The 23,215-nt window shown below is 42.6% G+C and overlaps 1 protein-coding gene and 1 long non-coding RNA gene across 2 annotated transcripts in view; one reads left to right on the forward strand and one right to left on the reverse strand.

The window, feature by feature from the left end:
• LOC133268853 (uncharacterized) overlaps nucleotides 1–23,215 on the reverse strand; it is a 302,382-nt gene that overhangs the window by 249,993 nt on the left and 29,174 nt on the right. The gene's annotated exons all lie outside the window — the stretch shown is intronic.
• LOC133268238 (sucrase-isomaltase, intestinal-like) overlaps nucleotides 11,412–23,215 on the forward strand; it is a 29,200-nt gene continuing 17,396 nt past the window's right edge. The window contains exons 1-2 of the mRNA XM_061451085.1: nucleotides 11,412–11,438; nucleotides 19,020–19,171. The gene's annotated coding sequence lies outside the window, so the exon portion shown is untranslated. The remainder of the gene's footprint in view (nucleotides 11,439–19,019; nucleotides 19,172–23,215) is intronic.

A 23,215-nucleotide genomic window follows, 5' to 3' on the forward strand; every position in this document is an offset into this window, starting at 1 on the left:
GATAATTATTCAATTTTAATTTACAGAGATGTAGCAGGCTGTCTTCACTGAAACACCACCGTAATGAGACGAATTACTTTGATGCTACTTTTCAGAAGATGTGACTTTGAAGCAAAGTACTGACCTTTCAGGAGAAAATTCCCAGCATACAGTCTTGGTTCATAAACAAGCATTTGTTACACAGAATGCTGACTACAATTGCACCCTTGTATTGTTGCTTAACATTTTTCCTTGGAAATAAACATATGTTCAACTGTGTTCAGCCATAAATAGATATGTTAGAAGGAAATCTAATCCCCTACTTGAAAATTATACTGAAGAAATTGTATGCTTTATCTCCTATTGGTAATGTCTCTCTTCAGATAGTATCATTATATAGGAAATCCTGAGCCTTTCCTCCACTGTGTTTTTTACCAGTTTTATCACTGGTAGAACTAATTGCAGATCTCAGGTGGTTTTCAGTGGAGTTCACCTCTACGTTTCCTGGTCATTCCTTCTTTTCTTTTTTTTTTTTTTTATGGAGCTTTATATATTTTCCAGAGTATGTGAGGTAAAAGCTTGCTTTATTGTGAACTAAAGGTTTCTTCTTTTTCCTTTTTAATCAGAAGATGCAATATATGTTTGAAGAGGAAGCAGGAAACTAATCCTTTTTGCACAGATAGTATTTTTTTACTAATACTAGATCCAACTATATGCATTTTGTATTAATTAATTTATTCATTCTGGAAGGGGCAAATACCCCTAATAGATGATAGCAATTAACAAAAGTAACAAAACATATCTCCAGCAATGTTATCAACTAAACCATGTAATCTTTTCTGAACAGCAAAAGTATATGCCTGAAAGATGGAAACTAGCTAATCAGTTATAGCAATAGCTGGCCAGTCAGTAACTTTTTAAAGCAACACAAAGGACTCTAAAGTCTTAGGTAACAGAGTGTGCTTATCTGTTTAGATCTGATGGTTTTCCTTATTTTCAAGTGTTTTAACATCCTGTAGAATTACAGAGAAGTAGACTTGATGTTCTTCCAATTCTCTAAGCAAAGCTTAGTCACTCATCTTGCTACAAACAGTAACTCCTTCTGGGGAAGAAACAGGATCATGTTGCAAACCACATACCTAAGCAGTCAGGGAGAGGAAACCCTTCCTTCTCCAGCAATTACTACAATGCTGCAAGAGCTTCTGGTAGAGCCAGGAGATGTAGCTCTTGCGCATCCTGACAACAACCATCCTTGAGGAAGTTCTGCCAGCTCTCAGCACAAACAATACTCCTCAACAGCCATTCCTCATCAAGGAGCAGGGACCCAATTTAAATACATTAAGAATTAACAGTGGAAAGGCAGGTACAGATCTCACTGGTAACAGTTCTGTCCCACACTGCGTGGATGACCATGACTGCCTAGGTCAGGCTACATCAACTTCGAGAGCAAGGTGAAAGAATAATTTCAAGTATCTGCAAGTCTTATTTACAGTATTATTTAGGCAAGTCTGAGCTTTCATGTATGCTGCATGTCTTTGAGATCGACCAGCATCAAAGCTTTGGGCCTGGAAACTCTGAGTTGTTCTGTTGCTGCTGCCAAGGAAGAATAATAAGAAAAAACTCAGTGAGTTTATTTCTCCAGAGCTTGAACTCATTGACAAGAACAACCTAAACAAAGCATCTGTGGCCACACAGTTCTGGATTAAGTGTCTATAAAAGACTAAACCCCACCAAGAGATTACCACTGTAAAAGCTGAAACTATGAGCTGGGCGAAGGGATACACCCATGTAAAAGACAAGCAACTAAGATGGAGGTTGCCGAGGAAAAAGTTTGTTATTGTCTCCTGGATGTCATTTCTTATGAGAAAAAGCAAGAGGTAGTTTTGTCCCATGAGCCCAGTGATTCTCCACCTCAACAGCGGGTACATGCTAGGTAGATTCAAGTAATGTATATGGAAAGGCATGCTCTCTCTCCTCTCTGACTGTTCATTTAACCAGCTTTTACTTTCACTCTTGGAATAGGGTTTACTTAGAAAAATAAAAAGTGTCTGTGTCAGTCTTCAGATAGGAAAAATTACATGTTAAGAACCAGCAGTTCATTGTCAAATGAACTTCAATTTCAGTTCAAAATAATTTGCAATTATATAATGCTTTCCACTTTCAGAGCAATTTCCATATTAATTAGGTTTTTTAGCACCTTTTGGAGTTTAAATTTAGTTTAGTATTGGTCAAAAATTTGTTCTGGTTCTTTCTCTATGTGACTAGAGCAGTGGCCTTGGACAAATTTCTCCTGCTCAAGTGGCATGGTCATTTGATACTAAACTGGTGCCTTTTGGTAGCGATTGCACAGGCTGAGGGTGGAAACAGCACCTACACTTTAATTTTCAAACCAGCCTTCTCAAGGTTCAGGCATCTGTTGCCTCTGCTGTGCTTTCAATCATGTGCAGATGCTAAATCTCAGCCTGCTACACTATTGCAAAATAGCAATAATGAACTTGGTTTTCCTTTGTTTGTTTCACAAAAGTAGTTTCAAGACAAACAATTGAGTATTTAAATGTTTTAAAATGTTATCATTTCCCTTTGAATTGATGTGCAGTTCCCCCCAGCAGCCACAGCATTTTGGGAGTGCTGTCAGTAGGACAGGCTACAAGCACTTTTTCTCCAAGTCCCATGCACATTGTGGGGGTTCAGCTGAGCTAGCCACCAGTACATTCAGTGTGCTGAGCTCACCTCACCCTGAGGAAGCCAATTTTTCACTTGCTCCTTTTACTGTAGAAGGAAGTAAGGGACAAGAAACCAGGAACTAAAGAAAAAGATATGATCCATCAATGTCACTAGTTCAGGGCTGGGTCACTCAACTCCAGAGCAAGAGCCATGCCTGCAGGTGTGATACTACAAAGTGTGTCTGCTCCCTGGCTGTGTGAAAAGCAGCTTTCTGAAAGCTCTTAGACAGCTGAAAGCTCCAATACGAACAGTGACAGCTGAAGGTACAAGAAATGTCTGAATTCTTACCTGGAGAAAATAGCAAATCTAAGACAAGGCTAAGCCTTCTTTGTGAGAGAGGTAGGGACGATGACAGGCAGAAGGTTAGTGATATGTCTCATTTAGTCTAGCCTCACACCAGAATGCTTCTGACACTGGGTTGTTTCTGTAGAGACTAAACTACAGCAGTCTCTTCTGTAGAGACTAAACTAAGCCCTTGGCTGCAGGAAGGAGTGTCTGTAGCTCTGAAAATCAAGAAGCCTTGTGCAGTATCAGAAGCACTATGCATGAGCAAGGGCACCATGTACTAATGGCTGCACAGGCGACAAGAAGTGCTTACCGTATTATCTTTCCAGGAAGAGAGGATATATAAGCACAGGTCACCAGAGTACTAAGAAATAATCTTATTTGTGATTATATTGCCAGTCTCTGAGGGCTGCAGATTCTGGTTCCTGACTTGCAATCCTGACTGAAACAAGTGAAAAAACAAGTAAGGAATTACAAGCAAATGGAATAATTTTTCCTTCTAATAGTTCTTTCAAACATCAACTTGGTAAATAACTAGCTCAGATGAAATAGTAAATAGTTCCTTGTCCTTTCTCCTGTTTCTTGTTTAAGAAATACACTTTAGAGGGGAAAGATACCTAGTATAATTGATTATTATTTTTAAAAAAATCTTTTCCATCTGTAGAGCATGAGTCTTTTTTTTTGTCCTCATTGCTTGCTTCATTTTATTTCATGGCTACCCATATCCCTTAAGAGTTTAGAAAGCATCTCTAAATCTTTCTCTGAATTGCCTCTGATAGAAAAACATGCAGAGGTGCTTAATGCTCTATAGGTGTTGGGTATGTATCTGTCTCTTCTTGGGTGAGCAAAGCTGGCATAGCTGGTTATATGATTCCCTAAAACCACAAGCTTGGCTTGACAACAACCAAACTTCCCAGACCTTGTGCCTAGGCTTCTGGTGTGTAGAAGCTGCAGCTCACCAGCAAACTGAAATACACCTGATTCCCATCCAATCAGATTGCACAGTTTGCCTTGCCAGCCAATCAGCATGCACATAAACACCCACCAACAGAGCATGCTCCACGTTGTCTCTTGACCAGTGTGTGGCCAGGCATGAGGTTGTTGAGCTCCAGCTCCTACTGAGATATGAAGGTACTGAAGGGGAAGGCACTGAGGTGCTCCTCAAGTTCACATGGGCCATTTAAACCCAATGTGTCTTTTGCTGCTGTATGTTGATACAGCTTTGGTTTGCTAGTTCTCTACCTGTGGCACACTGCAGCTTTTCAAATTCTTAAATTACATTTTTTGTTGATGTTTGGAATACATCTGCATGCATACTTTTTAATTATTATTCATGTGCTGCAGCTTTGGGGAAAAGCATCCGATGAGCTATGTTGTTCTTATTAGTAACCTATTTCCACTAACTGGGTGGTAGAAAAGCGTGATCAAGTTCTTCCTGTCGTGACCCTGGCTGAGTCAGCTATCAATGCCCACATTTCTATATGGAGGCAGCTGCAGTAACTAAGATTGTTGTGGCAGCCATGAAGTTATCAGCTGTTCCAGCATGACCTTCACTGTGATGTAAAGGGTACTAATAGTGCTAGTGATTTCAATGCTGTTCCCCAGGTAATACATAAAGGCTGCTGTTGTATGGGAAAGACCTCTGGAGCTCCAGAAACTAATTTTAACAAAAGAAAACAAACACTGCCAAAAGCCAGATAAGTTTGCTCCTGGGTTATCACCAGGAAAGTACAGATTAAGTAACTCTGTATCTTTGCTATCAACAAAAGCATTCTCTTATTTTATCAATTTTTAATTGATTTCAAAATCGAAGGTTAAAGGAGAGGTGGGAAAACTTAACCACTTTTAAATATTTGTGATCCAAATCAGAATATAAATTCTCATTAAAGAATGGGAAGGTTGTGCAGTAATTCATTCCTATGTGGCTATATTATGGATTTTTCTCATTTTCTCATTTTTCTCATTTCTACGCTGTATTTTCAGTAGAGGTACCAAAGCTCTACCATATATAATAGGCCTCTATTTAGAATGACATTATGCTTTGTCTTCTGGTTTTGTTCCATGTAATTAGGATTTCCCTTCAATCCTATTGATTTCACTGTAACGTCTCACCTTGTGTTTTCTTCATGCAATCTGCTTTACATATCTGCCTGAATCTGACAATTTGGGTCTGGGGATTTTAAGTCTACACCCTACGAGTTAACAGATTGCAGTCTTTCTCTGACACGCACTAATGACCAGTTATGTTTTACTCAAGATGCTGCCTGAAATGAATAAAGACAGGAAACTTTGAAGTCTTTTGCATTTAGCTTCTTGGTGCACTGCTACTAGGTAAAGACAGAAAATTTTTGATGCATTTCTGTGTTATTACATCTATAGCCAGAACCAATGGCTCTAGGTTCTATACTAAGTGGTTTCTTAAAAATCACATGGACTGAATAAAACAGCCTATGGTTTTCTGTCACAGGAGTTTAATTTTAAAATATTGCAACTTTTTTTTCTTCTATCTATAGTGGACTTGGAAAAATGACTTGAAGAAAAGAATGTGTTGTGTGTGGGTTTTATTTTTTTTTCCCATGCAAACCAAGTGCAATTTCTATCTTTTCCTGAACAATACATGAAGCCTAATGATAGTTTGTTTTGTTTGTTCCCCCCCCAAGTGAGGACTGGAATGTTTTTATTGAACCAAGATAGAATCTCATTTTTATACAGCTGTTTCTACTGAGCTCTCCACCCCCGCCTCCCTCCCTGAAAACATCACCTAGTTAGAAGTGTCAGCATGCCCTTTATCCTCTTTTTAATAATAATGAGGAGACCAAGTAACTGATATTAGGGATCCAATCCATAAAAATAAAAGTAGCAGATCAGAAAGTACAGAAATGGCAGACAAATGCAGAAAATGTAACTGTAAAGTGAAGCATATTTGAAATAGTGCCATTGGGCAAATATACTGATGACCCCTTTTCTTTCAAAAATCAGTTGATTTTACACTGCATGTGCAGAACCTGCAGCTTAATGATAGGTTAAAAAAAAAAAAAGAGCAGGGTTTTGTTTTGTTTTTTTCCTTTTTGTTCCCAGCCACCACCTTTGAAGCAGCTACAGTGCTGATGCTATGTAAGAGTCTTCATTCCCATAAATGTGTGCTTTGAATCTCCATTATGTTTTTTGCATTAAAGTTGGGAATAGAAATATCTGAGGACTTCTGCTCAAGCCTTGGTTCAAGGGTTAGGTCTCACTGGCTTAATATCGGTTTCAATGTAAATTGAATAAATGAAAGCTTGATCAATATTTGGATTTGATAAAGCTATAAATAGACTAACTTGAATGGCAATTTGCAAATTTTAGTTTATTATGATTATTTTGTTATTTTTTAACCATTGTAACCTGGAGAGCTCGTAGGATATTTTGGAAATTCTGCTGAAAACAGAAAACAGTTCAATATAAAAACAGAAAATGTAGTCATACATTTCCTGATATATAGACCTTAAGGAATTTAGGCAACATTCTAGGACTTTATTACAGAAATACATCTCTTCAGATATTAGCATAATATTTCATTGGGAGCACTGTGGTATCTAGCATTAAACCAGTTGAAACAAAGGGTACTGTAATATCCTCTACTTGCTAAAGGGATCTTGGTTCATATTTCAAGAGTAATTTATCTGACGGCAGCAAGAGTGTCTCCACAACAAGGTTACACTGGTAAAAAAGCTGTTTCTTCTTTGGAGCAAAGTTTTCCATGATTGTGAGTGAGGCATTGTTAAATCTGTAGAGTCAATAAAAGATTGGACCACATTCTTAAGGAAGTATTGATAAAGAAGCAGTATTAACTGTAAGAATAACTAAATTCCCACTGAGCTGCTGCTGTTGCTTTGGAAATTTAAGGAATATTTCTTATGGTGCTTCTTTTATGCTAGTCACTATGAAAATGATTGCCAACTCATGGCATAACCCATAGCTTTTGTGTTCACCCAAGGATATTGCACATACTCATTTCTTCTGTTGGCAGCATAGCAACCCTGGGTCCTTATGGGAGCTGCCTAAGCACCTAGCATAAAACTTAACTTGCTCCTGGGGAAAAAAAAATATTATCAGTATGCTCCATGGCCATTTCTGTGTCCTGTAGAAACACCAATTTTAGGTTACAAAAATTACTGGGTCAAGTTTTTTCCTAAGTTTGGCATGTTCCTTGCTCCTGTCTTTCTATTCTCTCACTGTGTTTTCCTCACCTTTTTCTCTTTCAAGAGCCATTGCCTATGGCTGATCCTGTGGGACACACAAGTGTCTAATTCTCCACAGACCATGACTTTGTTCCAATCCCCCTGTGCATCATGGGGTCACTCAAGTTGCAAAATCATTTAGTTACAGGCTGGACTGAGAGATTTTCTCTCCCAGCAGCCATCAAAGAGGCTGGTTCTAGCTACCTGGTCCTAGTAGCTTTCTACCCTAGACTGATGCACTAAGGTATTTTCCTCACTTGATTGTACTAAGTAGTGGCAAGAGCTGGAGTCAAGGACTTTGTGGTGATGTTTAAAGGAGAGGAGACTGAGAAGATTGAATGAGAGAGTATCTTAGAATGGAAATGAGGTGGTCACAAAGTAATATACTTGTCCTTTGAGATTTGTCATGTGGAGAGCGTAACTTAAGGACAAGGTAAAAAAACCCCAATGTATATTAATGGAATAAAGCAATTGAAAAAATTATGGTGCTGAGCCTTGTGGTGACAGTTGTAGTAAGGAACCCCAAATGAGCTGCAAGATACATTCTGGTTAATGAATGATGGTGTTAATACCTCAAGGTATAGATGGAAGGGGTCTTCCTCAAACATGTGAAAAGTGTACCTGGTGACTTTTTTGGAGCTGCTTCTAACAATTTCAGCTACTGTAATGTGACTGCGTTTCTGTGGTGTTTGCTGTACCCATGGTGTGACCAGAGCATCACGAAATAGAAATTATTGATAGAGAATGGCAGACAAGGAACTGCTTTGCACCATGTACCCTTGTATTGTTTGCAGCTTCTACTCTGCCCATTATGAATCAGTCCCTGGTCTCTTATCACAGAAGATGCCACTTCAGTCTCTTGCTGCAAACATCTTGTGATATAAATTCAAGGCTGTCCTGCGTTCAGCAGTAGCAGTCATGTTTCTCCTTCGTGGTAGCTGGTGCAGTGCTGTGTTTTGACTTCCAGCCTGGGAACAGGGCTGGTGATACCAATGTTTTTGGTTGTTGCTAAGTGATGTTTACCCTGACCAAGGACTTTGTGAGGCTCATGCTCTGCCAGGGAGGAGGGGAAGCTGTGAGGAAGCAGAGACAGGGCGCCTGACCCAGGCTAGCCGGGGAGGTATTCCATACCACAGCACGTCATGCCCGGGGTGGGGGGTAACTGGGAGTTACCCAGAAGGACACGGGCTTCCGGGTGGGACTCGTTTCTTGGCCGGTGATATCGTATTCTCTTCCCTTGTTATTTTCTCTTATCATTGTTGTAGTTGATAGTAGCAGTGGTGGTTTGTGTTGTACATTGGTTGCTGGACTGTTCTTGTCTTAACCCGTGGGAGTTGCACCCTTTCGATCCTCCTCCCTGTTCCTCCAGGAGCGGGGAAGGGGAGAGCCCTGGGGGGAAGGGGGGGGGGGGCTCGATTGTTGTCAGCCCGGCACCACTCACTGGGAGTGAGTGAACAAGTTGCCTGACTGGGTTTAAACCACGACATGTATGTGTTTTGACATGCCAGTGCAATGCACATGTATTCCCATACTTTCTTTCTTTAACTAAAAAGAAGAAATTTCTCTATATTTAAGGCTATTTAATAAAGTTAAATGTTCCTAACAAATATTAAATGAATTTCAGCTGCCTGTGTGTATTGATCTGGATGCTGGAGGTTAATTTTAATTAGGTTTATTGCCGGTGCACTGTTTAAAGAAGTATTGTTTCTCACATGGGTTTGAGCAGCTGGCTCTGCAGCCAGCATGAGCACCTTAGTGCAGCATGCCTTGCTCCACTGTGTCTCACAGGAAAAAAAAACAATACTGGGAAAAAGATGACTTTTAGACAGCCTTTTAAAAAATTAATTCCATCAGTATACACTCCCTCATTGCAGTTGTGATTTCAGCAGCAACCAGTGTAATTTTTGTGGCAGTTTCTTCTGCCTTCACTGAACTGCAGCCCCTGTGAAATGCCATAGGAACACATATGTTCTTCCACTTTACAGATAAATAACTTACTCTATTACCTATTAGCCTTCCCAAAGTGTCACAAGCATGGTATCAGAGCTCATTAGAGGCTTTTGTCAAGTATGTTTATAACAAATCTATACTTTCTTTCATAAAACAAGATATAGTTTGGGTTTGTTCTGAAGAAGGGAATAAACTTGGAGGAAAAAAAAATCCCACCACACAACAAAACAATAACAGAGGGGAGAGGATTTTGTTAGTATTCTGCTTCAGGAATATCAGTAACACATAAGAAACTTCACAGTTAATCTCAGGAGAAAATTGTTCCTTGTGTGTAAAGTGTTCTGCAGGCAACAAAATACATTTCTGTGATTGCCCACTAGTGTATTAAATAGCAGTAATCTACACTGTGTGAATTATCCTGAATTAGAGATTTATTGCATGAGGTCCTTAAGGAATGTTTCATTTAATCACCAGGGTTAGGAGACATGGTTTAAAACCTGCATCATTTATAAATTTTGTTAATTTAGTAAAGTAGTAATGTAATTTTTGGACCTGTGTTTTCCTTTTACCAATGGTGTTCCTCTGGGTCTAGATGGGCAAGAGGAAGTTCAGTGGACTGGAAATCACCCTGATTGCCCCATTCTGCCTGGTGGTGATCATAGCCTGTGTCCTCATTGGGCTTTTAGCATCAGGGCAATCTGGAGTCAAAAGAACAGGTAAGTGGTTTCCATTGCTGCTGTAGGACCAGAGAAAAACTTCTAGGTGAGAGGTGCTTAGCTCTGCTTCCTGAGACTATTGTAAATGCCATGGAACTTCAGTAACTAACTGTTGGTATTATTTCCATCACTGTTGTATACAGACTGTTAAGGAACATGGATATTAAAATGTGGGGAAAAAAAATCACTATAAGCACTGTAAAGTACTGACTTTCAGAATTACTGTTATGTTGTTATCATTACCAAACTCCTAAGTGAGAGGTGCTCAGCTCTGCTTCCTGAGAATATTTAGAAGCCGCAGATCTTCAGGAAGTATGGTTGCCATCACTTCCATCACTGTTGGATTCAGACTTTTCAATCATAGAGCCATAGAATGGGTTGGTTTGGAGGAACCATAGTTCCAACCCCCTTGCCATGGGCAGCGACACCTGCTGCTAGATCAGGTTGCTCAAAGCTCCATCCAGCCTGGCCTTGAGTGTTTCCTAGGGTGGGAAATCCACAACTTCTCTGGGCAACCTGTTCCAGAGTCTTGCTATACTTACAGGAAGAAATTTCTTCCTAACGGTCAATACAAATTTATGCTTTAGCAGTTTAAAGCTATTCCCCCTTGTCCTTTCCCTAATATATGTCCCTGTAAAAAATCTCTCTCCAGATTTCTTGTGGGCTTCTTTAGGTTCTGGAAGCTGCTCTAAGTTCTTCCCAGTAACTTGTCTTCTCTGAGCTGAACAACCCCAGCTCCCCCACCCTGTCTCCATAGGTGAGATGCTCCAGCCCTCTGAGCATCTTCATGGTCCTTCTGTGGACTAGCTGCAACAGCTCGGCCTACTTCTTAGGTTGGTGGCCTCAGAGCTGAACACAGTTCTCCAGGTGGGATCTTTTGAGAGCACAGTGGAGTGAGAGTATCTCTTCCCTTGAGCATATGGAAATTCAAATGAAAAGAAAGGAAAAAGAAAACAAAATCCACAACAATGTCCCTGCTGTCCTTTCCAAAATCAGTATTTTTGCTGCTCTCAATGTTCCTGTTATGTTTTTACTCTGAACCAAAGTGAAGCATGGTTATTCCTTCCTGCAGATAATGTTACCTGTTGTAAATGCAAGACATAAATCACATATTTAGAAATTTATGATCATAAAAAAAACTTTTGCCCCATTCCTCCAAAAGACTGATTTTTAGTCTGTTTATTTTATATCTCTTCAAAATGGTTTAAGACGAAAAACACAACTGGGGAGGGAAAAATAAACGAAGCTATCAGGAAAACTATGTGGGAGCACACAAACTGTGGAAAAAAACCCTACAACCATGAAACCCTGTATTGGTACATTAGAAAAGGTGTATGCCCTCTTACAGGGGTGTGATATAAAGCACCCTGATTTACATACAGTTCCATTATGTATTAATAAGTCCACTTAAACACCAGGATTGAAGCAAATAGCTTGGGGATGGAAATAAAAATAATGGCTAATACACAAAAAACACTTTTGTGTTTCAGTAAAACTGCTCATACAGACTAATATGTGCATATTTTCTGCCTGCTTTTGTGCATGTTGCAGACAAAGCAAACAGGTGACTCCATGTATTTGTGAGCATCTCAGCCTAAGACAAGATTTCTGCATTTTGTAGTGCTCATTCCAAATATATACAATGTTCCAAAATACATGTAAAGTGACTTTCAATGGTTGGAGGAACTGAAAACCACCATTTAGTCCCCTTTTGTCAGCTAAAGTTGCCAAGAGGTCACCTTAAAGCCGGTCTGACAAGCATGAAATATAATGAACCATCTAATAAGAGGTTTAAGGTATTTTTACCTGGGCTCTAATTCAAGCTGTGGTGGAAGAACAGTATATCAGGTGTCGAGGTTTAAATCCTAGCCAGACAGCTTGTTCACTCACTCCCAGTGAGTGGTGTCAGGCTGGAAGCAATTGAGCCCCCCCCCCCTTCCTCCCCCCCAGGCTCTCCTGTTTCCTGCTCCCGGAGGGATGGGAAGGAGGATTGAAAGAGTGCAACTCCCATGGGTTGAGACAAGAACAGTCCAGCAAACAATGTACAACACAAATCACCACCTCTACCACCAATGACAACAATGATAAGAGAAAATAACAAGGGAAGCGAATACAATACCACCTGCCGAGAAATGAGTCCGACCCAGAAGCCCGTGTCCTTCCGGGTAACTCCCAGTTACCCCCCACCCCGGCCATGACGTGCTGTGGTATGGAATACCTCCCTGGCTAGCCCGGGTCAGGCGTCCTGTCTCTGCTTCCTCCCGGCTTCCCCTCCTCCCTGGCAGAGCATGAGCCTCACAAGTCCTTGATCAGGGTAAACATTACTTAGCAACAACTGAAAACATCGGTATCACCAGCACTGTTCCCAGGCTGGAAGTCAAAACACAGCACTGCATCAGCTACCAAGAAGGAGAAAAATGACTGCTACTGCTGAACCCAGGACATTATCCACCCCTTATTCCATACCATTCACGTCATGTTCAGATCCCACATTTTCAATATACCATCGCTCTCCCACATATATACATCCATATACATACAGACCAAGAGAAAGAGATAATTTTCTTAGTGCGTGGATGAATCCCTATAATGCTGACGAGTCCATTCGGTCCATGATGTCAGGTTCCATCTCTTGTAACAATCTTTCAGGGCAGGAAAGGCTGTGTGCAGTATTGGATCGTTGCCTGCTGATGCTGGTCGTTCCTTTACTGTGGAACTCATCTGATTCTATCAAAGTTCATTCTCTGTTGGGATGATGGTTGGAGGGAAGTCAGGGCTAGTCGCTGGTGACCTGGAGACATCTAGTTGATGGGCTATAAAAGTATTACACAGCAGGCAGCAGCATACAATTAAGTTCATTGGCTGTTTTCCCCTAAAATCAAATCCCCTTGAGGTATACATCGGACTTCCCCATCTTCCCGCATTACCCACCAAGTCTATCCAGGTCCCTGAGCAAAAGCAATCCCACGAGTGGGTTTGCCTTTACCTGAAGCAGGAATAACCCAGACTGTCTTCCCCAGTAAATTCTTCATATGCACCACGGGAACTTTGTCCCCCTCTACAATATGTAAAAGTTCTGACTGGGTTGGGCCGGCCCTGTTGGCAGATCCTCTGGTGTTGACCAACCAGGTGGCCTTTGGTAAATGTGTATCCCAATGCTTGAAAGTTCCCCCACCCACTGCTCTCAGTGTAGTTTTTAACAGCCCCTTCTACCATTTGATTTTCCCAGAGGCTGGTGCATGGTAGGGGATGTGATATACCCACTCAATGCCATGCTCTTTGGCCCAAATATCTATAAGGTTATTCCGGAAATGAGTCCCATTGTCTGACTCAATTCTCTCTGGGGTGCCCTGTCGCCACAAAATCTGTTTCTCAAGGCCCAGGATGGTGTTCCGAGCAGTGGCGTGGGGCACAGCGTATGTTTCCAGCCACCCGGTGGTTGCCTCCACCATAGTAAGCACATGGCGCTTGCCTTGGCGGGTTGGTGGCAGTGTGATATAGTCAATCTGCCAGGCCTCCCCATATTTATACTTCAGCCATTGTCCTCCATACCAAAGAGGCTTTAACCATTTGGCTTGTTTAATTGCAGCACATGTTTCACACTCATGAATAACCTGGGCAATAGTGTCCATTGTTAAGTCCATCCCTCGATCACGGGCCCATCTGTATGTTGCATCTCTACCCTGATGGCCTGAAGTGTCATGGATCCACCGGGCCAAAAATAATTCACCTTTATGTTGCAAATCTAAGTCCATCTGAGCCACTTCAATCTTAGCCGCTTTATCCACCTGTTGGTTGTTCTGGTGTTCCTCAGTGGCCCGACTCTTGGGTACATGGGCATCTACATGACGTACCTTCACCACCAGGTTCTGCACCCTGGCAGCAATATCTTTCCACAGTGCAGCAGCCCAGATAGGTTTACCTCTGAGTTGCCAGTTGCTCTGCTTCCATTGCTTCAACCACCCCCACAGGGCATTTGCCACCATCCATGAGTCAGTATAGAGGTAAAGTACTGGCCACTTTTCTCGTTCAGCAATGTCCAGGGCCAGCTGGATGGCTTTCACCTCGGGAAACTGACTCGATTCACCCTCTCCTTCAGCAGTTTCTGCAACTTGTCGTCCAGGACTCCATACAGCTGCCTTCCATCTCCGATGCTTTCCCACAATACGGCAGGACCCATCAGTAAACAAGGCATACTGCTTTTCACTTTCTGACAGTTTATTATATGGTGGGGCCTCTTCAGCACGCATCACCTCCTCCTCTGGTGACATTCCAAAATCTTTGCCCTCTGGCCAGTCCATGATGACTTCTAGAATGCCTGGACGACTGAGATTTCCTATTCGAGTTCGTTGTGTAATTAGTGCAGCCCATGTACTCCATGTAGCATCAGTTGCATGATGTGTAGAGGAGACCCTGCCTTTGAACATCCAGCCCAGCACGGGCAACCGGGGTGCCAGGAGGAGCTGTGCTTCAGTGCCAATCACTTCCGAAGCAGCTTGAACCCCTTCATAGGCTGCCAGTATCTCTTTCTCAGTTGGGGTGTAGCTGGCCTCAGATCCTTTGTATCCCCGACTCCAAAAGCCGAGGGGTCGACCTTGAGTCTCCCCTGGAGCTTTCTGCCAGAGGCTCCAGGTAGGACCGTTCTCCCCAGCTGCAGTGTACAGTACATTTTTTACATCTGGCTCGGTCTGGAAAGGTCCAAGGGCTACTGCGTGAACTATCTCGCGTTTAATTTGCTCAAAGGCTTGTTGCTGCTCAGAGCCCCATTTAAAATCATTCTTCTTCCGGGTCACATGATAGAGAGGGCTTACAATCGAACTGTAATTTGGGATGTGCATTCTCCAGAACCCCACTGCACCCAAGAAAGCTTGCGTTTCTTTCTTATTAGTTGGTGGAGACATTGCTGTTATCTTGTTGATCACATCTTTGGGGATCTGTCGACGTCCATCTTGCCATTTTATTCCCAAAAATTGAATCTCCTGTGCAGGTCCCTTGACCTTACTCCGTTTTATGGCAAAACCGGCTTTCAGCAGGATTTGGATTATTTTCCTCCCTTTCTCAAAGACTTCTTCTGCTGTATCGCCCCACACAATAATGTCATCAATGTATTGCAGGTGTTCTGGAGCTTGCCCCTGTTCCAGTGCAGTCTGGGTCAGTCCACGGCAAATGGTAGGGCTGTGTTTCCACCCCTGGGGCAGTCGGTTCCAAGTGAACTGGACACCCCTCCAAGTAAAAGCAAACTGTGGCCTGCACTCTGCTGCCAAAGGAATTGAGAAAAATGCATTGGCAATATCAATCGTGGCATACCACTTGGCTGCCTTTGACTCTAGTTCATACTGAAGTTCTAGCATGCCCGGTACAGCAGCACTCAATGGTGGTGTGACTTCAGTCAGGCCACGATAGTCTACTGTTAGTCTCCATTCTCCATTAGACTTTCGCACTGGCCATATGGGGCTATTGAAGGGTGAGCGGGTCCTGCTGATCACCCCGACTCTCTAGTCTACAGCTCAGCTGATGGATGGGACTCGGGGAGAATCGGTTGGTGTGAAATTGCCACCGGTGCACTGTTGTGGTAGCAATTGGCACTTGTTGTTCTTCGACTTTCAGCAACCCCACAGCAGAAGGATCCTCTGAGAGACCAGGCAAGGTGGACAGCTGCTCAATTTCCTCAGTCTCTAAAGCAGCAATACCAAAAAGCCCACCAGTACCCTTTTGGGTCTTTGAAGTACCCTCTCTTGAGGTAGTCTATGCCGAGGATGCATGGAGCCTCTGGACCAGTCACAATAGGGTGCTTTTGCCATTCCCTCCCAGTCAGGCTGATTTCAGCCTCCAGCGCCGTCAACTCTTGGGATCCTCCTGTCACTCCAGAAATACAGATGGGTTCCACCCCTTGACAGCTTGATGGCATCAGGGTACACTGTGCACCGGTATCTACTAGAGCCTTATACTTCTGTGGGACTGATGTGCCAGGCCATCTGATCCACACAGTCCAGTAAATCTGATTGTCCCCTACCTCCACCTGGCGGGAGGCAGGGCCCCTCTAATGGTCATCACAGCATCGGACACTTAAGTCGTGGTGAAAGGGATTATTCTTAGTTATCACAGGAGCTGGAGTAAAATCAGCTCTTCCATTCCATGTGGGAAACTGCTCACCAGAGACTGAAGCCTTAGCTCTCATGGGATGATCAGTCTTGGCCCTTGCTCCCCTCTTCAATTCACTCACCCGTTCCTCCAAAGCTGAAGTAGGTTTTCCATCCCACTTTGTCATGTCTTCTCTGTGATCCCGCAGGTAAAACCATAGGGTAGCCCGTGGCGTATACCTCCTGTATGTCCTCTCTTGAACAATAGGACACCTTTTGTTAATAGCTGAGACGTGTGTTGGTACGCGTGAGGAGCTGGATAAATCAGATAGAGAGTCCCTCAATTGTTTGAGGTCCTGGGACAGTTTTTTCACAGCTGAGATGATGGAAGGGGTGAGATTGTCTTCGAACTCTCGGAGTTTATGAACCATTTCATCCACTGTTAGTGGTACTATGTCATTCCAAGTTACTGCTGCCAATGAACGGGCATATGATGACTGTGCATTCCATGTGAGTTTTCGCCACATGGGTTGCGTACATTCAACTTCATCTGGATCTATGGGTATATCCCCGTTATACGGCTTGATGTGATAGATCATCTCTGCGATGGCTGATTCCCTCAGAGACTGGATGCCTTTGTCTATAGTAGTCCACTTGGCCGAACGACTCGTAACATCGTCCTTGTATGGAAACCTTTCTTTCACAGCTGCCAAGAGCTGCCTCCAAAGACTGAGGGACTTTTTCTCTCTTGCAATTGCTTTGTCAATTCCCCCTTCTCTAGCAAGTGATCCCAGCTGCTTGGCTTGTGTACCTTCTAGTTCGTGACCATCGGCCCCATTGTCCCAGCATCAGAGTAACCAGGTGATGATGTGCTCCCCTGGTTGACGGGTAAAATCTTTTCGCATATTCCGCAGCTCGGTTGAGGTCCGAGGTCGAGAAGTTACCTCTTCTTCTTCTTCTTCGTCATGTGATGATGACTCCTGATCAGATGCTAGACCGGGTGGTGAATACATTGTTTCTTCATCTCGCTTCACCTTTCTTGCGTCTTTTTTGCTTTTTCTCTTGCATACAGGAGCAACCGATATTGGTACGAATTGGTCCTCTGGTTTGGCTGCAGTGATTATCACAGTGGTTTGAGTAGCAACTGTACTTGATGCTGGGGGTGGTGTAGCTGCTGTGCTTGGAGATGGGGTAGCCACGCTGTCTGTTGCAGTCGAAGTTTGAGCAGCTGCTGTACTTGCCACTGGGGTAGCTGTGCTGTTTATTGCAGCCAAAGTTTGAGTAGCGACTGTACTTGTCGCTGGGGGTGGTGAAGCTGCTGTGCTTGGAGCTGGAGTAGCTGTGCTGACTGTTGCTTTGCCCTCAGATCCACCAACATTCTTTTCCTTTTGAAGGTGCTGGATAGTGTTGAACAAGGCCCTGTAAACATAGACCAAGCCCCAGCACGTTGGCATGATTTGTCCATCTCTGGTATGGCCAGAATGACCACACACCTCATTTAAGTGTTTTACTAATTCTTCTGGATTTTGCAGTTGTTCGGTAGTGAAATTCCAAAGTACTGGAGGGGCCCACTGACCTAGATACTTGCCCATACTATCCCACACACCCTGCCACTCATGGCTGTCCAGCCTCAGGGAAAATCTCTTGGTCCTCCTACATCATCGTTTGACCCCAGACAAGACCCAAACCTGACTCTGCTCAACTCTTGAAATCAGTCGCGAGCAAAACACACTCTGTATGCGTGCCAACATGGTGATCCCCATCATGCTCAGCAAACAAGTCTCAACAGCATTAAAAGGCCGTTCAAAGCCTTCAAAACTCTCAAATGATGCTGTAAATGGTCTGGAGAGAGGACTGGGAGGGTAAAAGAATGTCTCCTTCACAGGTTGAGCACCTGAGGAGGTGAAAAAAGATGTGTAATTGCTAAGCACTTCTATTATATACCTCCCAAAGTATAAAGTTGGTGACCACACTGGGAACATAAGCCAGATCAGTTTCATGATCAATGATTCTGTTGTATTACAAGTCATTACCATAAAGTACAATGGGACAAAAACCTTAGCCCAAGCCCCACACTTGAAAAACACTAATACAGCAAATACCGGATAGAAGTAAGATACGATATACTGAAACTGTGAGATCAAGAGGAACAACCTTGAGAGCCAATAAATCAGCATTGTGATGAGTGACTATTAATCCGGTCAGATCTATTGTTATCTCAACCCTTCGTGCCCCACGATGGGCACCAAAATGAACTGTCAAGGCTTAATCCCTAGCCAGACAACTTGTTCACTCACTCCCAGTGAGTGGTGTCAGGCTGGAAGCAATTGAGCCCCCCCCCCCCCCCCCCCTCCTTCCCCCGGGGCTCTCCCCTTCCCCGCTCCCAGAGGGATGGGGAGGAGGATCGAAAAGGTGCAACTCCCATGGGTTGAGACAAGAACAGTCCAGCAACCAATGTACAACACAAATCACCACCGCTACCACCAATGACAACAACGATAAGAGAAAATAACAAGGGAAGAGAATACAATACCACCTGCCGAGAAACAAGTCTGACCCAGAAGCCCGTGTCCTTCCGGGTAACTCCCAGTTACCCCCCCGGGCATGATGTGCTGTGGTATGGAATACCTCTTTGGCTAGCTTGGGTCAGGTGTCCTGTCTCGGCTTCCTCCTGGCTTCCCCTCCTCCCTGGCAGAGCATGAGCCTCACAAAGTCCTTGGTCAGGGTAAGCATTACCTAGCAACAACTGAAAACATCGGTATTATTAGCGCTGTTGCCAGGCTGAAAGTCGAAACACAGCACTGCACCAGCTACCACGAAGGAGAAAAATGACTGCTACTGCTGAACCCAGGACATCAGGGCAAGGAGCATATGTGAGTGCAACAGCACAGTACCATTTAAGAAAAAGTAGTCTTTTCAATTTTAATTTTCATGTATTTTCACAAGAATAAGCATATTGAACTAAAAGACTGGCAATATCCTAAGTCAGAACTATGTGTTAGCAATGGAAATTGTTTGAATTAGCTTTTAAAGGCCTAGCAGTTCTGTTGTTTAAATATGCACAGATCACTGATCCTAGAACACAAAGATTTGAAGTCCCTCATGAACATGTGGGATCTTTCACTGGATCTGCAGCCTCCAATTTAAACTACAAAGTGGATGTGAAGCAGAACCCCTTTGGCATCGTGGTGACGAGAGTGAGCAACGGTAGAGTGCTGTAAGTAGCATTGGTGCTTTTTTTGAATAACACAGATGTTACTGGTTTTCTCTGAAAGCCCATGTTACCACGTAAGCAATGTGTGCCCAGGGTGTGAGGTGCGCTTTTGTACATGTAGTGTACTTCTCTTTGTTTGACTGATGGATGCTCTGCGAGGACTCTAGCTGTTCCTTTGCAAGTAAATTCTGTAATATGGAGAGCTCTGCCTGAAAGATTTGGGGTCTGTCTCTTTGTTCACTTTCCCCCAATACTAGGGAAATCTTTACAGCTACTTTGTGCCATCATTACAGGGATTTTTGCTATCCCAAGGACTCCTTTCCAGTGCTTCAAATCTCATGGGAAAATTCTTCATTGCTTTTTTAATCGTATTTGTCACAGTAATGTTGCAGCCCTGAATCACCAAAACCAGGCTGCCCTTTGGACTTACGATCATAGAATCATGGAATGGTTAGGGTTGGAAAGGACATCAAGAATCATAGAATCGTTAGGGTTGGAAAGGACCTTAAGATCACCAAGTTCCAACCCCCCTGCCATGGGCAGGGACACCTCACGCTAAAGCATATCACCCAAGGCTTGAACACTGCCAGGGATTCACAACCTCCCTGGGCAACCTATTCCAGTGCCTCACCACCCTGACAGAAAAGAATTTCCTTCTTATATCCAACCTAAACTTCCCCTTTAACCTGTTACCCCTTGTCCTGTCACTACAGTCTCTAATGAAGACTCCCTCTCCAGTTCCAACCCCCCTGCCATGGACAGCAACACCTAAACCTAGACCATGTCACCCAAGGCTCTGTCCAGCCTGGTCTTGAACACTGCCAAGGATGGAGCATTTACCACTTTGGTCAACCTGTTCTAGTGCTTCACCACCTTCCTTATATCTAACCTTAACTTCCTGTTCTGGGTTCAGCAGTAGCAGTCATTTTTCTCCTTCTTAGTAGCTGGTGCAGTGCTGTGTTTTTGACTTTCAGCCTGGGAACACCGCTGATAACACTGATGTTCTTAGTTGTTGCTAAGTAATGTTTAGTCTGACCAAGGACTTTGTGAGTCTCAGGCTCTGCCAGTGAGGAGGGGAAGCCAGGAGGAAGCAGAGACAGGACACCTGACCCAAACTAGCCAAAGAGGTATTCCATACCACAGCACGTCATGCCCAGCATGTAGAGCTGGGGGCAGTTACCCGGAAGGGCTAGATCACTACTCGGCCGGGCTGGGTCTCTGTTGGCAGGTGATGAGGGGTTGTATTCTCTTCCCATGTTCTTTCCATTATCATTATTATTATTGGTGGTAGCAGTAGTGATTTGTGTTATACCTTTGTTACTGGGCTGTTCTTATCTCAACCTGTGGGAGTTACATTCTTTCGATTCTCCTCCCCATCCCTCCAGTAGTGGGGGAGGGAAAGGGGGGGAGTGAGACAGAGACTGTGTGGTTCTGATTTAAGGCTGGGCTTAAACCACAGCACTTCTCCCGTCTAAGTTTGAACCCATTACCAAGAACAGCTGGTGCAAGCCCTGTCATGTGACACTCCAAGTAAAGTATTTGATAGATTTGTATATTGACTGCTTTCTTCTCATGTAGGTTCTAAAATGAAATAAATAAATAAAACAAACCTAAAAACCTAACGGCATAGCTCCAAGACCTGTTAGAAAGGGCAAGTGTCAGGATGTGTGTGCTTATTAAATCAGTCCAAGAATGATTACCTGTCAGAGTCATAGGCCAGTTGGATTATCAATGCTTCAAGTTTAATTAATTAGCGATTACTTCTGTGGTCTTGTTAATATTGTTTTCTTGCTTAGAATCCTCTCTAATGATTGATTTGCAATTATAGAGAGCAAAAAAGATGGACTTGGTATTCAGTAGTGCATGACTGATTAAACAGGTATATTGAGGGAGAATAAGAAACCTAGTCCAATAGAACCATGTTGAAACAGTGCTCTGGAGGACTGTCTACACTTTCAATAGGTTTTTGTTTAATTTGATAAAAGTGAATGCAATTTTGTCTCTGAAGAAGAAAATGACAATGATGATTGACTCCGAGTTTGAGCATCTTAAAGACAGCTGATGTTAGCACGGGATAAAAGCAGCCCCTCAGAAATAAATCCTTGATACACTTGTTTACACAAGTGTGTTCCCTCAACTCTTAAACAACCAAACAAAAGGGAGGCTTCATTGGAAGAGTGAGTATGAATGTGTTATTACAGTTCCACTATGTTTTTCGCAAAAGGCTTTTCAAGCACTGCATGTTATTACTAAAAGATAGATGGTATTGATGAATGTTCCCCAATTTCTGATTTTTGTGTTGATGTGCACTTGAAAACCAATAGATAAACATTCAAGTATTAGATTCCTCAGTTTCTACTGATGAAGGAAATGAATACCAATATGTACTAATGCATTGCTGTGCATAGCATTCAGTACAGATGAGCACGCTTCTTCAGTTAACATCCTTCTAACTCAGCAAATGATGGAAAAGTTCCCCTTAACAGCTGCCCTTTTACAAGATAGAATATGTCTGTCAACAGTTATTTGTTTCTGTAATCTGTGTGGCTCTCTCTCCAAAATGATTTCCAGTGCACGCATTTTTCAGTAATTCTGAGATAAGACTCTTACATGGACACCTTCTTAGACTTTGATCCAAGTTCTCTTAAGCAGACAAGTACGTGGTGCTGCTCTGTGAGTTCCTCACTGTATTGATTTGTTAACAGAGATAGACTGAGGACATATGGGTTAATATCAGATGACATGCTGAATCAAACAATGATACTCATTGTCTGCTTCTTGCTTTTTCTGACTTTGTATACAGAAAATATATAGAAAAAAGATTTTTCTGTACTTTGGGAATGCAAACAATCAAATATTATTACTATATTCATGAATATATTTTGCTTGGACCATGGAAATTACTAAAGCTTCTAAGCACTCACTTGAGTTAATGCTCTGAGTAAAAAACATTTAAAACCTTACATATCTAGTACATAATCAACACATTATGAACATTTTAGAAAAAGAAATCAATGTCAGGCTTGAATGAAAGTATATTCTTTAACATGAATATTTTTTGGCTGTTTTTATTGGAGTTTCTAAAGTAAAGTAATGATTTATAACTAGCTTGTGAGCTTCAAATAAACACCATTCATCACTATTACCTCAGCTTCATAAAGGAGCAATACATTTGCTTTACTTTGAGAGAGGACTTCAGTATTTTGTTGAAATAGGATATATACTAATAGAAACTAGGGGGAGAGACTGCATGTAATTAATTAATAATTTTTAATTTGTACCTCTTACTTTGAGAAACCTTCTAGGAGAGTTTTTTTCTGAGAAGACATTGCAGTGTTTACTTTTATGTACGGCAAGGTAAGCACTGAGTGAGCTCACTGGGGACAACAATATCAGTGTTGGATATTGTTATGAGCTGAATTGTTAAAATTAATTAGGCATCTAACAATGCAGGTAGATACTTCTGAATGTGAGCCATGGAAATATGTATGTCCTTCAGCTGTCTCTCCTGTATTTGTGATACCTATGTGTCCTCCACCATTAGCTGGCAAGGAAGCACTGTGCAGAAGAAGGTCCTAGCTAAGCACAGCTGTAGGACAAGCATAAAAAATTCCTGCTTCTCAGCTGTCTCCTTTGATAGCATGGTTGTTTCCAGCTCTGCTGGTTGAGACACTCTGCAGCCCAACAGGACTTTGCTTCTTGTCTAAATCCAACTGCTCTGACAACTGTAATTCTATATTAGCAGCCCTCTGTGACACTGAAATAAACATATATGTACACACACACCCCCCTTCTATTTCTCATGTCTTCTGAGTTTTCTACCTTTTCTGTGGGTTTGTTAGATTTTTTTATTTTCTTTGTAAATTTGATAGCTGTGGAGGAATTTGACCGGAGAAACTAATTATGTGCTGTCAAGATAAAATTACTGAAGAAAGTGATGCACAGTATGATTTGCCCTGGTGAAATATCATGAAGGTCATTTTTGTTTTCAGGAGCAATATGTATATTAGCTCACATTTGTCTCACTATAAACAAACACTGTTGTAG

This window comes from Pezoporus flaviventris, unplaced genomic scaffold (assembly GCF_033815535.1).
Source record: "Pezoporus flaviventris isolate CSIRO_AGI_PZ_B2104156 unplaced genomic scaffold, CSIRO_AGI_Pfla_v1 ptg000013l, whole genome shotgun sequence".
Taxonomy (NCBI): domain Eukaryota; kingdom Metazoa; phylum Chordata; class Aves; order Psittaciformes; family Psittacidae; genus Pezoporus; species Pezoporus flaviventris.